Source organism: Rhea americana, unplaced genomic scaffold (genome assembly GCF_003343005.1).
Source record: "Rhea americana isolate MKP2758 unplaced genomic scaffold, rheAme1 scaffold_5, whole genome shotgun sequence".
NCBI lineage: Eukaryota > Metazoa > Chordata > Aves > Rheiformes > Rheidae > Rhea > Rhea americana.
In genome coordinates this window covers 9,879,109-9,894,798 of record NW_028186645.1, presented here as the reverse complement: position 1 = coordinate 9,894,798, position 15,690 = coordinate 9,879,109, and the positions used below count along the sequence as shown (strand labels likewise).

The 15,690-nt window shown below is 46.0% G+C and overlaps 1 protein-coding gene across 1 annotated transcript in view; it reads left to right on the top strand.

Moving 5' to 3' along the window:
* The first annotated feature begins 11,316 nt into the window (after nucleotides 1-11,316).
* Nucleotides 11,317-15,690, top strand: part of FLRT2 (fibronectin leucine rich transmembrane protein 2) — a 67,266-nt gene continuing 62,892 nt past the window's right edge. The window contains exon 1 of the mRNA XM_085317585.1: nucleotides 11,317-11,527. The gene's annotated coding sequence lies outside the window, so the exon portion shown is untranslated. The remainder of the gene's footprint in view (nucleotides 11,528-15,690) is intronic.

Genomic DNA, 15,690 nt, shown 5'->3' with positions numbered 1-15,690 from the left:
CACAGCTAATAATTAAAAAAATAAAAGTAGAAAGTGCAGAAAGCAATTAGCAATCAGTAATGGATAGTTGAGGAACTGTAAATAATGAAGAAGAATGCAGACAAATGCAGACAGACATATGGAACATTCAAAATGATAACAGATGATAGACAGTTCAATGCAGATGAATGAAATGTAATTATGACTTTGATAARCCTTCATGGCACAAGACTACTCTTTGTTCATGATAAAATATGAGGAACAGAGATGAAAACAGATGAAAAATTGAGAGATAAGTCACTGTGCATCATTAATGACTGATAAGAAACAAAGAAGAGAGAAAAATCAATGCATTTAATGAGTCTTAATAGTTCAATTGTGTATGTCTGGATTAGTATGCACAAGCTTCATAAATATGAGTACTAAGAAAAATAATGAGAAATAAAAGTTTTGACTTCATGTGCTGTTAAATACAAAGTGTCTTACTGAGCACTTGGCTTGAGAAATATCAGTTTCCTTGACTTCTGCATCTTCACCCACAATTTTTAATCAAGATATGCAACTTGAACAATTGGTTAGGTGATCTATGGATTTTCTTTCTTTCCTTTTTTTTTTTTTTTTTTTTGCATATTTCTGGAAACTGTTATACAATGGTATAGCCAGAAGTAACAGCGTGTTAGCATAGTAATGCCAATTCTTAACTTCATTGCAACAAAAGCAATGTGATCTGACTCAGCTGATTTGGTGGAGTTTTCCCTGCTAAAGGCAGGAGACCTTTTCTCTTTTATTTTTCTCTCACACATATAGAAGTCCAGATCTGCACTAGTAACCAAGTTCACAGCCAGCAACATCATGCTCCCTCCTTCACAGCAATTAAAGGAGAGATATTCCCAATCTATCCCTATGTCTCTGAGGATAGATTTCCTATGATCTCATAAATTTCTTAATATTACCACCTGATTAATCTAAAACAARCTTAATTAAGTCAAATCAATCCTATCAGAGTAAAAGGTAAATGMAAGCAAAACTGGGCCCTGAGGATGTGAACAGTGGAAAGTACTCAGGCACTGCAACCCTCAAGCAGAGCATCGTACAAACATGATGGAACATTTCTGGACAGTTAGAATGGAAAAAAAATGCATGTGAACATAACCTTTGTAGTAACAAGAACAGAGGCAAAAACGGATCTGGGAGCTTTGATCATTTGCAAGTCACATACTTGAAAATTATGAGAATCAAAACTACATTTCCACTGGAAAATAKGATTAAGTGTCTAAAGTAATAATGATTTAGAATTTGTTTTTTTCAATAATTACCTTATTCACTTACTTTGTATTGGTTGGTTAGCTGGTTGATTGGTTGTTGTTTTCCAATTCAAGGATTTGCATTTTTGAAAGTTAGATTTTTTTTCTTAAAACTGTGACTGTTGACTTATTTTCAGTGGTGGATCAGAAGAGGGCTGGCTGAAGTTGCTGTCTCCCCAGCTGTTCACCCATCTCTTCTCATTTTTCCTTACCAGGAAGTACTTTCTGGGATGTGGAGTAGCTCACAGTCACAAGTTAACAGCCTAATCGAGAAAGGGAAGCTGAGAAATAGACCCTGGTCAATATTAATATGTCTTTTGTTGTTACCTGCAGAAGTTCAAGAATACATCCCAGTAACACCTGCTGGGCTAGAAGCACCTGCAAGAGCACAACAGAAACTTTGAGCAATAACCACTTCAACCACCACAGTTTAGGTGACTGCAATCATTTCAGTCTTAAGTAATTTCCTTACTCTAGAAGGTAACTATGTCAGATTATCATCAATAACGAGAGGGGGGTGGAAACGCATACAATACAGTCATTCACAATGGTAATACTGCATCTCCTCTGAGATTCTTTCAATCTCATGAATAGCAATGAGAAACTAAGAAAGTGAAGCACTGATACTATCTTTAATAAGCTTAACATTCTCAGGCATAGACGAATAATCATGTCAAATATTAACTATAATAAACTAGCTAGTACGGATTGGTAAAGTCATCTACTGTCTGAGATCACAGTGAAAGCTTGTGTTTGGTGTGCTTATAAAATGGGCCTTCATAAATGGTGTAGCATGTGTCATTCATCTATTAGCCTCAAAACATTACCTGTTTGTAGTAAGTCAAGTATGCAGTTCCTGGTGGTTAATATCTTAAAGTGTCTGGGCCCTGAGAGCACCCATAGGCCTTGACTACCCTGACCAGCCTCCCCTGTGACCCCTACATATACCCTCTGCCCCAGGCCAGGAGYCACATTTCAGTACAGGCATACCTATTTCCAGTTCTCTGTCTTCTGGATGGGCATTGGTGTTGCAAGCAAAACAGTCTTTTTAGCTCTGCTAAGGAGTTCCTTCAGAGGTGTACCTGCTTCAGCATGGACTCCTCCATAAACTGCAGCCCCTGTGGTGGTGTACAGGCTCCAGCATGAAGAATCTCCTTCCAAGAGTGCACCTCTCATTATGTCTCCAGCAATGTCCCCTTTACTTGCCTCCTCTATGGTGTTTTTCCAAATGGACTTCTCGGGTGTCTCCTCTCACACGCACTCTTCTGCCTCCCCTCCRGCATCTCTCATCTCTAGAAGGGACTGCCCTTTCTTAAATGCATGAGCAGCAGCAACAYATTCTCCTCCAAGTGTAAGTTTTGGCATGCAGCARGTTRTTTCCATCCATTGCAGAGCACACTRGCAATGGCTGATGYGCACATGGCCTTCTTCCACACAGAGCTCACCCTGCAATCAAAACCCTGCTTTTAAGCCAAAAACATGCTACCTCTTGCCTCTGAGAAACACATTTGAGACAGTCTGAATAGACATCCATTGTAAATGCTACTTTTAACTTCATCAAAAAAWTAATATACATGCATTATAAATTTTACTTAACACTGCCCCTCCTCAGGGATATCTCCTTTGTGGGATCCACAGGATCAGTCTGTTGCTCCAYACACCCTTCCATCAGCTGCTCCCTAAGCCCTGCTTCATTGTGCAGAGTGGTGTTGACAAGTTGCATAGTCCCCAAGCTCTCCTCTCTGGACCATTAGCTGTATCCCTCTGGATCTGATTTCCCAACACCACCATAGCTACTGTAGGGGCATCTTCCTGGAGCAGCAGCTGGGCGCATCCTGCATTTAAGTTTGCTTTGAGTGAAGGATGGTTGAGTGCATGCACTCTTGGGTGTCCTGCTCCAGTTTCCATAGGTCAGCTTAATTACCAGCCTGAAAGGGTTCTGTTTTTAACCTAGGAAATCCTCTGCCTTGTACTAGGTGTCAGGGCCCTCCCTGGGCAGTCACTCCCAGCTCACTGGCAGCTCCCATGGCAGCTCTGTGCCCAACCGCTGCTGCTGTTGGCACTTCCATCTGGAGCTGGCCCTTCTCACTGGGCGTCAGCTAACACCTTCGTCAGCAGGCCATCAGCCTGACAGAGACTGTCAGCTGCATTTCACATCTCCAGCTAAGCCATCCTGGCCTCTCTGGAACCCCACTGGGAATGCACAGTGAGCTCTGGTGCACCCCACGAGGTGGTAGCTCTCTTCCCGTGTGGCATGGCAGCYACCACTGCTCCTGCAGCRCTAAGCTTGCACTCTCSGATCCCACACACAGAGGTGGCCCCRACTGCAGGCCACCAGGGCAATGGCTCCAAATAGGGCCTGCCCCAGTTCTTCCCAATAACCTTCCCACKGGGGAGAGTTCTCTCAGCTCCCCTTGGACCTGTTTACCCCCCGTTGGCAATGAGCCCTCCATACATTACAGCATGACACAATCAGCTCCTACCAAAGCCTCAGCCACTACAACTATCACAACCATGGCCAGCCCAACAGTTACTGTCTGGGCAAGTCAGTGCCTTCAGCTCTGCTAATTTTGGGCTGTAACTGCTCTGAGATGGCTCACCCATGGGCTATAGTCTCTTCAGGGCCATACCATCTCCAGTGGGCATCCGCATGGGCTGTAGCCCCTCAGAGGTGCACCTCTGTCACCATGAGGCACCTCTCACCCTATCCCCAACAACATCCCTATCCAGATGCCACCTCCAGCCCRTATCTTCAGATGAATGCTCTTACCACCCCTACACTCCTCCCAGGGGAGGACTGCCCTTCCCAAATAGGCTTCAGCAACTGCGTTGTGTGCTTCTCTGTTTGATTGCAGGTTTGGTTCTCAGGAACTGTCTCAGGGAACCAGCTGGAACCAGGCSAGGGCAGTTCATTGCTTCCTCCCATGCAGGGCAGTCCTGCTGTAGGGACAGCCGAAGTCCTGCTGTTTATGCCCGATCCAGGTGGATATGTGTGACAGCCTTGTTTCCAGCCCTGTCTGCAGTTGCTCCTAACTAGACTCCCTGGATGGTTCCTGAGCCAAACTGACTGCTTTGCTGTGCCTGAGTCTGTTAGTGGACCCTGTTACCAGCACCKTGCCCTGCCTGCCCTACTCTGATGCTGGCACCACCACCTCTGTCTGTGGTTGCCCATGGCTCCCAGACTGTCTTCCTTCACGGAGCAGCCTTGCTCTGCTACTCCTTGACAAGAAGTTGGACAGTAGCCTACTAATCATGAAAAAGCCAAGACTGACCATAACAAAATTTGAGAGCCAACAAGTAGGGACCAAAGAAATCCAAGAATAATGACCTTGAACTGTATAATTAGCCTATTTGTTCAGTCATGATTGAGTTCAACAGTGATGAGCAAATGCATAAAACAAACTCCGAAGACTTTCCTATGTCAAAACCCAACTTGGCTCTGAGCTTGTAGAAGTCCATCCCTCTGCTGAGTGAGTGCCGACAACAATGTGTACTCTAAAAAAATAAAATGGATGACTCAATCCCTGAAAATTCTCTTTCTTCTGAAAACTCATTTTGTTTGGACTTGCTAAAAATTACCAATAAATTATTACATTGCTAAAGYTTCTTGATTCTCTTTAGGGAGAGCTTCACTGCCTTCTTTAACTCTACTAGAAAGAAGAGTTATAACTTCTTAGTATTCTTTTTTTTGCCTGAAGCACAGAAAGGAAGATCATTTTATGATGTAAATAAAAGTTTCAATTTATCCTGAGGGTGTATTCCTGACTATTCTTAGTAACTGCTCTGCAGAGGACATTCTGTGTGCAGTGTATTTAATCACATAAACCCATAATTGATTTCAGGTGAAATGAATCAACACCRAGTAGGCAGAGTTAACTGAAGACAAAACTTGTTGTGACCTGAGGAAGACTCCATTTGAGTCAAAAACAAAGAAGCAGACTGAACCAATCATTACTTTTAATTCAGTAAAGTAATAAGAAAAAATGGAGTAGGAGCCACAAAAATCTTTTCATGTGCTACATGTGTACAGCAGTTTTTTTATATAAAATGGTCAGCACTTCACAGGCTGAATACAGGTAGTACATGTAAAGRTGATATAGGTCATTCCCTAGAGATTGTTCAAGGTCTTGAAAATTGTGRAGACTGCAAAATTAAAAGCTAAAGGAAGCAGAATTATTATTTGATAACAACTGTTCCTGCCTGAATTAAACTAACTCCGAATTTGCAATCCTGGTGCAATTTTACAAATGGGTTTTCTCACCATACTGATTCCATTGGTGTAATAAAATTTAGAACCTTTCCAACTTCTTTTGTAGTACAGAAAAGAAATTAAGACAAATTTGGCTGATACTAGTGATAAAATACTCTTCRTATCCTCAATGCAGTGAGTAGCCTCATACCTTTCAGCAGGGTATTTCTACTTCCAAGTAGTACACACACCTCATTAAAGCACATTCCTTCTAATTTCTTTGCTAGCAGGCCATATTTAGCTGGGTGTGCAATGAATCTTTCACTGGTTTGGTAGATCTAGTCAGAGATCCTTGTTCCTTCTACCARCAGTTCCTCCAAGTCTAAAAGGCAAGATCTTCCTGTTTACAAAGAACCTATTAAAGTGGCATGATCTATAGATTTAGTTACTAAATCTTAAGAATAAGTTTAGAACTGAACAAAATAAAGTTGGTACCCTATATTTTGAAACTGCTCAAAGAGTTGCTAACTGTTCTAACAACCTTTTTATCCTCTCAGTCCACAAATCTGTGACATGGGTGCTTTGTACTGCTGAAGAGCAAGACAAGTGGTTTTACAAGATATTTTCACTACCTCAAAATTCTCTAAAGACTTGAAAGCTTAGTGCCAATTTATCAGGATGCAGAACAGAACCAGCTCAGTCATTCTGCCCGGATTTTTTTGCTTTCCTTTCAGGCGATCAGTTTGTACCATAGTGACAAGCTTTTCTGCCCTCAAGTAGTAGCCATTGGAAACAGGACCTTCTGGCAGAGCAGCATGCAGAGATTCTTGCTCATTTATTTCTGAATTTGGAAGTATAGTAATGGAGCCCATGATTCTTGATCTCTGATTGTCAAGGTAATGTCTTTATACCTTCTTGTGAAGAAAATTGAATCTGATTTTCATTTTTGCTTATCCTTTTTGCAGCAACCTATTCTAAAATAAATAAACAGGAAGAGTTAGAAAAGGCTTCTCAAATGACATTATCTCTTTGTCATAATTAAGGAATTAATCCAGAAAAAAAACATAAATCAGTAAGTTTCAATAGAAAATCTACATTCTTTTTTGTATCCTGTTGCACATAATTAGCTTATACTACAATTGAAGGAAGGTTAACAACTGTTACTAGACAGAGTTTGAGTTTTTTTAAAGACATTTTAGAACACAATTTGCTAGTTTTATGTGAGGTTCTGCATAGAAGTCAATAAAATTAGCTTTAAGAGCTATGCTAGGAGACTTGAGGTCTATAATAATATAGCATTTTAGCATTTTTTCATGTTATCACTTTAAACCATATTGCAAGAGAAACTTTGACCATGCTAATTATTTTAAACTAATTTTCTCCTCTCTGACTTCCATAAATYCTCATACTTGTAAAATATGTCCTTTCATGTTTATTGAGCTGAAAGAATACTGGATCCTGTTAGATCATTTAGAATGACCTTTCCATAATTGTAATAGTCCCCTTGAAAACACAAAAAGTTTCAGRAAAGAACTTGGCAGTGGCAGCAGTGAAAGAATGAGTTCAGCCTGCTGAATCTGTGGATAAGAAGTACAAATGAATCTGGTTTTTAATCGGTAGAAAATTAGAATGAGTAAGCTCTTGAGGTCCCTTGGGAGATAGGGCAGATGGCCTTGTGATCAGCAAATGATGCTGTTTCTGGAGTAGATTGATAGCCAGCCTTCTAGCCTTCTCCCCTTAAAATGAAAGAAGAGGGATGAATGCAKAAATGAATTCTGCGTGACTTTCACTGAGGTGGTTTTTCAGTTCTATATAGTGCAGTCACAGTATGCATCTGATTGAAGTGTGTGGCTTGTTTTCTAGAAGGATAAGGGTTCAGTCACAGAGCCAGGGATGGAAAATTTTCCTTTATTTCAAAGTCTAGCCGTGATGGTGAAAAGGAACTTAATGAATTTGTTTAGAGTTGGTTAAAGAAACAACTTGCCTGGATCATTTTTATGCTATTCACAAAGTTTTACTTACGCTTTCCACTCCCACTATGGTGAGTAGTTAGGTGATAATAAATAAGCTTTCTTTTTTTCTCAAGTCTATTGATTTTAGCCAGATGCTTTTCTTGTCCTTCAGTTTTTTCCTCATATTTTGCATACATGAAAAAACAAAGAAAATGGATAACCATGTTAAATTATTACCACATTCTTGTCTCATGTCCCTATGATTTAGCCATTTAAATTACCTCAATTTGATCAGRTGCAATTAACTGTTGGCTGGATTATTCTGTATTTGTGCAATTGTTTTCAACATAAAATTAAGATGAGCAACTGACAATTTATCTATAGAATTTTATCTTCTCTACAATCTCCTTATTTGAAGACTGAGAAGGCACAACGTGCAACATGATTTGTCATAGTTTAGTTACAAAGCATGTTCAGAAAAAAGATTTTTTAACTTTTAAAGTACAACAAAATGTTATAATCAAGACTTCCTGTCTTACCTGTTTGTCTGTTTCCAAACTGTCTGCCATCAAATCTAGCATCTAGATGGATTTATTGTGATTTGAACAATATTCAATAAGAGTCTCTWAGGAGTTCATAAGGAAAGGAAAAGCAAGATTTTCCAGCAAATTTTGACCAGCTTATTTCCTACTTTCATCAGAAATCAACTTGGCAAAAAGGTTGCAAACAGAAAACCTTGAAATATCCTCCTCAGGCTTAAAGACAAAAAGACATCCCGGATTCCTGTCTCCTGGGACACATCTGTGGAGGATGGCCAAAGGCAACTCTTAGAAAAAGTTTGTCATGATATGTCAAAAGCTAAATCCCTTGGGGTAAAGAAGGGAGAGCCTCTACTAGGTCAAGGCTATGAAGTACAGCACCCCAAGGCACTGTGCGTACAATTACAAAGTGATACCTAACAACACAAGTCAAAAAATAGAAGGTAATTGTGGGCTGAGGGGTAGGGGGAAGGGAATGGTGATGGTGAGAGACTCAAGAAATGAGGACAGGCTAATGGTATATTTTTGTTTTAATTTTATTTAGAAATACAATCCAATCCCTGTGCTCCAGAAGAAATTTACCGTTTGAGTCATATCACAAATTGTGTTGAAGTCTCGGTTGCAGAACCAATATGGTGTTTTCRTTTTAAGCTCACAATAGAAATGAGAGCTCAGAGAAAATATGTTCGTGTTGAGTGTGGGTTTTTTCCCTAGTCTAGTGCCGTTCTAGCCGAAGTACTTCATTTGTTTTAAATTGCAACRGAACACATTTATCCCTTCATCTTGTCTAGAATTCAAAATAGAATATAGTGATGACTTAAAGGCTATTGGTCTGTCATCAGATACACTTTTGTGTCCTTTAAATACATCCAGGAAATAAGCTAGACAAAATCTTTCTAAAGTCATAGTTTTCTAGAGCTCTCTCCTCCCTCCTCCCTTCTCCCCTCCCCCCTCCCCTACCCTTTCCTTTACCTTTCCTCTTCCATTTCCCTTCCTCTTTCCTTCTCTTTGCCTTTGCCTTTGCCTTTCCCTGATTTTATCAAAATTTGGTGAAGAATTCATATTGTATTTTTTCATTCTGTCTACTGTGTGAATTTAAGGCCTGATCCAAAGTCTGTTGACACAAATGAAATTATTCCACGTGTTTTAGACTAGCCTCCTCTTTGCAGAAGTACTTCTAGCTCTTTCTACTCTGTCTCTTGCAAGCTGCAGATATCATTTTAACAATATAGCTGAAAAAGAGACATTTGTGATGATTTGAGACAACTGCTTCTATTTTTGTAATGTTTTTTTTAATATTATCCTATTTCACATTCTCTTACAATAATTAAGTTTGAATTACAGCTCACTGGACCATCACTCCAGGCTAGCCACCTTGAATGATTAGAGGCAATTTAAAGAGAATATAACATTCTCCGTCCAGTTTACAATCTTTCAATCGTGCAAAGCAGTTTGTTTAAAAAAAATACTTCACACATTTATAGTAGGRAAAAAAAAGTTTAACCTCCAAGTAATCAGACTGTAGCCACGATTAACAACTGAAGGAAGGCGGGGAAGGCTGACGAACTGAAACACGAAGCGGTCGAGGGAGCAAAGGGGGGAAGCGTCCAGCCGCCGCGGCGTTCGCGGCCCGCGGGCGGGCTGCGGCTGCGGCGGCGGCCGGGCGGCGGGGCCGAGCGCTGTGCTCTGCTGCCCCCTCGGCCGAGCGCGGGGACGTGCAGGCAGCCGCCCCGCCGCCCGCCGGGCGCTCCGCCGGCTCCCGCCTGCCGGGGCTTCCAGTGTGCGAGGTTTCCRCTTTGCACACGAGCGGGGCAGTGGGAGCTGCAATCATGACTGTGTGACCTGAATCGATCAGGCCTAATCACCCTCTCCACTCATGTAATCGGTTATTATAAATAGGACAAGAATATATGCGATGTATAAAAGGTCCCTTTTCTTGGGGGGGGGGGTATCGGCCTTTTCTGTTTAAATTCAGAAACTTAGAGGAGGGAGACAAGTAATGTTTGATGACTATTTGCTTATTATGTGATTCTTCTCTTTGTCCAGTCTTATCTTACACCTTTAATGAAGAGAGAAATCAGACTCCCTTCATGCGCACCAACCTGCCTCTGCGTGCTTCCTGCTGTGTGACCATTACAAGGCTGGGACTCTGTAAGGAACCCCCTGCAGACCATCTCACATCCAGGCTCCGACTGTCGTTCAGCTGCGGTTAGACGTTTCCCCTCCTTTATGGAGGCAGAGAAAAGAACAGAAACACTGTAATTTACTGAGGTATATATATATGTGTGTATATATATATATATGAATAATATAAAACCCATGGAGTTCACTAATGTCTACATCTTCGTGTTACCAGTGCTGACAGCTTGTCTCGCCGTCAGACTTCGAGCCGGTGGTATTGAGTTTGGAAGGGTTTCCTGCACTTCATTTCATCTTTGAATTGCACRTGCTTGCTTTCTCATTTTAAAGCTCTTTTCTGCTTCGGAGGAAACATGTTCTGACATGCTGGAGTTTGCTGGTGGTAAATATTTCCTTTGACTACAAAGTGCATCTGTGAAAAAGACTTTCATTTTTTCCCCCCATGGCAATACGTTTCTTTCTGACTTACTCCTTTCTCTGTTGTTATTAATAACCCGTAAACGAGTTGAATCCGAAGGTCTGCATGAAATAGCACTTTCAGACCTGTACTTTCAGCTGCATCATGCTGAGGAAAGTGCAGAAACTCTATATATGAGTGTGCGAGAGATATTCAAGCGCTGTGTATGACAGTTTGCATGCCGGACTCTGTGACAAAGTAGGGACCACAGGTAGGTCCCCAAAAGATCTCCCTCACTGTGGGGATTTTTCCAGCCCCTAACCACAGAGGAGAAATATTCAGGTCTTCAACTGTCCCCCAGAGTTGATGCTTCTGATTTGTTTCAGTTGAAAAGAACCAAGAATAGAAACTGACACGTAATAAAAAGTCCTCGCCCAAGCAACCGTGTGTGTTGTGATTGCTCTCAAACAAGCACTCCCACACGGGCTGAGGTCTCAGTGTCCATGCGACATAAAGGATTGTAAAGGGTTAAGCCGCTGACTTGCTTGCTAGGCAAAGTTTGAGGAAGAATATGTCTAAGGCTTAGTATGCTGCAGCCAAACGCTTGAAATCTGTCACCCTCACTTAGGAGCTCTGCATCTCTGGTTGTCACCAGTGAATAATGATCACACATCGATAAGATCGCTCTGTGGCGTTGCGCCGGAGTCGCCAGGAGAAGAGAAGAAAGGAAATTACCAGGTGTTTAACCACTTTTAGCCGGGCGTTCTTCAGTGTCATCAGTGGGGTGTCAGGGCTAAATGACCAGCTGGACAGCGGCTTGGAAAGCAAATTTCTTTCCTCTTTTCCTTGAGAGAAACCTTGAGTGATGGTTACCATTGGCAGCTATGGAAAAAAGAGACCTTGGTGGTGATCCTTAAAACAATACCATGCCGGAGCCCAGCTGTTATGCCACCTTCTCCCCTTTCAACTTGCCTGACCCAGTGGGCTTTGGGTGATCTACCGAGGAGGACCTACCTCAGCCAAAACAGGTAATGGCTAGTTAAGTCACTTTTCTTTTGGCACGATCTTGATTTGACCAAAGTGCGTCCTAGGTATTTTTCCCTAATCCGATGTGCGGGCTGAATAAGCAGCTGCAGTCGAGGAGGGGAACAGTCCTAATTTGCCCTAACCTCTCTAAGACTATGGGACATGACAGCAGCCTACAGCCTTGCAGAAGTTCTTTAGTGTTCCCCCAGTCTGTGACTCGGGCGGGGAGAAGGGGAGGAGAGGCAGAAATTTGTGATCGGCCGCATCTGCTTTATTTGTTGTTTACAGGTTACTAATACTGGGAACGCAGGACGGGTGGAGAGAGGATGAGGAAGGTTTAGAAAGGGAAATTTGTCAGCAGAAAATGCACCAGTTGTCCTTAAGCTTCAGGAAAGAGGTATAAAACATGTGCAAGGAGGTGCTTTAAAAAGCATGCAAGGAGAAAAAAATAGAAAAGGAGAAACAGCAAAAGAAGACAGGTCAAAAAAAAAAAAAACAAAAAACAAAAAAAAAAACACCCTAAGGCAACCTTTGAAAGAGATTGTTCATCCGCCTTTAGACCCTACAGGGCTCCTGCTCCATTCATTCCTCTGGTCCAGCTGGGATCTGCGGGCAGAGACTCGACTTCAGAGCTGCCCCATCTCTGCCGGGGAGGTTGGCTGCCCCCGCGGCCGGCGCCGTTCAGACCCGCTCCTTCCCGAGCCCGCCGAGACCTGCGAGGCGCACCGGCCTCCCTTCCATCCCGAGGSTGCTGGAGCAGACCCCGGCCCCGCGAGGCAACAGTATCGGGGGAGAGCAGGGAGGTCTCGCCGTCATCTCCTTTCTCCTCGCCGAGTCCCCCGAGAAATGCCAGGCTACCTGCGCTCCCCTTCCGCGCTTCCCCGCCGTTGCCCCGCGCATCCGCATAGGCGAAAGGTGCTGCGCGGCACCGCGCCGGGCCAACCTCTTCTTCTAGCGGGCAGGCAGCACGGCTCGGCTCGGCATGGTTCGGCTCGGTATTTGAGTGCGCTATAAACAACTCGGCTCTCTCCTAAGCCCCGTTGGAGGGCTCACGGAGTCGGGGGCGGCCGGGGCCCGAGGGGCGGGTGCCGGAGCGCGGGGAGCCCCGGCGGACGCGCACCCCGCCGGGCTGCCCCTCGCACCGGGCTCCGCGCCCAGGTTCCTCGGCGCGGCTTAGGGAGCCTTTGAAGTCGTGAATAATTTAGCCCTCCCCAAGTGAATGGGGAAGGAGGTGCGGGACAATGGCGAGTGATTCAGCTTTTGAGGTACGGCTGAGCAGAAAATCCAAGCTAGTGTACAGCCAAGGGTGAGGGGGAAGCGAACCCCGAGGCATTTCAATTGCCTTTTCTAGTTCCTCGACACATGGCATTGATCAGCTCGCCTCTTCTCTCCTCCATCCTTCCCTATCCCCTCTCTTAAAGTAACTTGCAGCAAAAGTCGTATTGTGCATTTTCTTTATTAATACAGGACTTCAGGTAGTTTCTCTTCGCACACCCCACGTCCTACCTTAATGACTCTACCCTATCGCTCAAATGCTCCTCGGAATTAAATAGTCCTGTCTTTACCTGGACTTGTCAGGACAAGGCAGAAGCTTACCAGGCAACTGGGCGGCGGGGGAAGGGTTACCCCTAAACAAGCACAGACAACCCAGAATGCATGCACGCACGCATACACACACGCACGCACACACACACAGACACACACGCTAAAGGTGCTGAAGGAGACATTGGTGTGGGGCCGGCGTGGGGGGTTATTAGCGCTTTGGGGCAAAAAGTGGCTTCTCCAGCAGTTTTAAAATCTGACTGATCATAGAAATCAGACGGAATATTAAAGGAGGTCCATCTCTTTCCTTGAAGGCTGGATTTTCCTTTATTCTCTTATATTTATTCCATGCTGCTACTGCCTACCTAAAAGTTCGCAGAGGAAAAKGAGAGGGAGAGAAAAAGGGGGGAGTGGAGGGGGCGGGCTCGCCGGTGGCTGCGCATGAAATAACGCCATGTTGGTGGAGAGCACGGCTGTAATTATTGCTAGCAGGGGCATCTCCCGACTCGGACTGCAGCTCGCTTCCTGCCTTCCCTTCCGACACCCCCGAGGGCCCCCGGGGCGGTGGGGCCGAGGCAGCCCTGCTCTGAAGGACGGCGAGAGCGCGCCCTGGGCGCAGTCCCGCGCCCTCCCTTCGTGCAGCCCCCGCCAGCGGGGCTCCCTGGCGCCGCGGGGGGGAGGAGAGGGTGGCCTTAGCTGCAAACCCCTGCTGCGCACCTACCGTCAAGGGGAGGGGGGATATCCCAGGCTGCGCACCCCTGCCCGCGGAGGGAGGTGACCCGGACTGCGCACCCCCGCCGCGGGGGTTACTCTGGGCTGTGCACCCCCGCCGCGGGGCATTATCCCGGGCTGAGCTTCCCGGCCGCGGGCGAGTGACCCGAGCTGCGCACCCCCGCCCCGGGCGCCGCCCTGCACGGCCCCCTCACCGCGAGCGACGAAGCGGGGGGCGATCCCAGGAGACGGAGCTCGCTAAGCTGCCCTCAGCAAGGAATGGGTTAAGTGGGGGTGGGGGGAGAGAAAGAGAAAAAGAAAACCTAGCCTGACTTTGCCTCTTGGAAAGCTTTAGGTTGCAGCCCTGCCTTCCAAGCATTCTTTAAACTAGAAATGTGGGAGGGACTCCAGGAGAGAGAGAGAGAGAGAGATGGCTATCAACTGAATTCATTACTGTAAACATCTCCCTGGGGTGTCAGGCAGGGAGGAAAAAAAGGCACGACTTACATTAGCAGGGAATAGTCAGATCTGAGGCATCATTACTGCTAAGATCAGCCTGCAATCCTGGCTGAAGGCAGGCGCAGGACTTGGGGAGACTGACACACGCTCACACATATACTCACATATATGTGTCCGCATGCCTCCTCCGACTTCTGAAGGTCCTGGTTCTCTGTGCGTGCTCCTTACGTGATCCTCTTACCACCTCCAGAGGACAGAGAGAGGAAAAAGAAAGAAAGAAAGAGGGGAAAAAAAAAAAGACCAGACATACCCGCCGTCCCTTCTCATTTATTTTTTACCGGAGAAGGAGGAGCGGCGGGGGGAAGAGAGCGAGCGGATCGAGGAGAGAAAGTGCGTTGGGGATGCCAGAGCTGCGGGCTGCGCGCCGGAGGAGGAGGTGGCTGAGCAGGGGGGAGGACGATGCCGCTGCCTCGTAAGGGAGGAAGGCGAGGGAGGCGCGGGGGTCGCTCCGGAGCGGCGGCGGCCGGCGGGGAACGGGCCCGCGGGGCCAGCCGGGACCGGCGCTGGGCGCCCGCGCTGCGCGGCGAGCGGCGGCCACCACGGAGGAGCGGCGGCGGCGGAAAAGTTTTGGTGTGGGGGGCAAGAGGCGCGGAGGGGGATTATGATCGGTGCCGGCGAGGGATTCCCAGACACCACCAGGTACAGTCGGGATTTCATTTCTTTCTTTTCTCCTTCCTGGTAATTCTAGTCCCCGGGCGGTTTAAAGCCCTGGTGCCCTTTGCCTTCTCCGAGAAGGTAGAGTTGACCAGTTGGGATCAGAAATATCTCACCCGCCTTATTAGAGACCTGTGTCAGCGAGTGTGGGGCACAGGGCACAYACACGCACGGATTTACTGATGGTCCCCGGCAAGTGTTAAAGAGGGTCTCCCGGTTATTTTAAGCCAGCCTGAGTGGTGCAGCGGGGCAGGCACACGGGGCCCCTGGAGCTCGGGCGCACGGCAGCGCCGAAAGGCGGGTGCCGACGCGGGCCCCCCGCGGGCGCCCCGAGCCCGTGGCGGGGCGCTCGGCGCCGCGCTCGCCGGGGAGAACCGGGCGCTGCTCCCGCAGCGGGCGCCTCGGCCGAGTGCGCGTATTAGCATTACCGTCAGCATTATTACTGTTTTCGCAGCGGTGGTTTTGAGAAACGGGAACTTTAAAAGATGAGCCTTACTCGAAAGGGAAAGTAGGTTTCGCTCCGCGCTGGCAAGTGTTAAGAAATCTAAAGGCAAGGGAGAGCAGGGAAGTGTGAACGACAGGAGAATTCATCAGATCTGATCGGCAGGCGCAGGAGCGGGGGCTGGTCGGAGAGTGGGTGGGAGAGAGGTGAAGGGAATTGGATCAGGACTTCTGAATACAAAGCAGCCCCTCATAGACCTGCTGAATTAGATAGTGGTCGCTGGTAAAATAATAATAA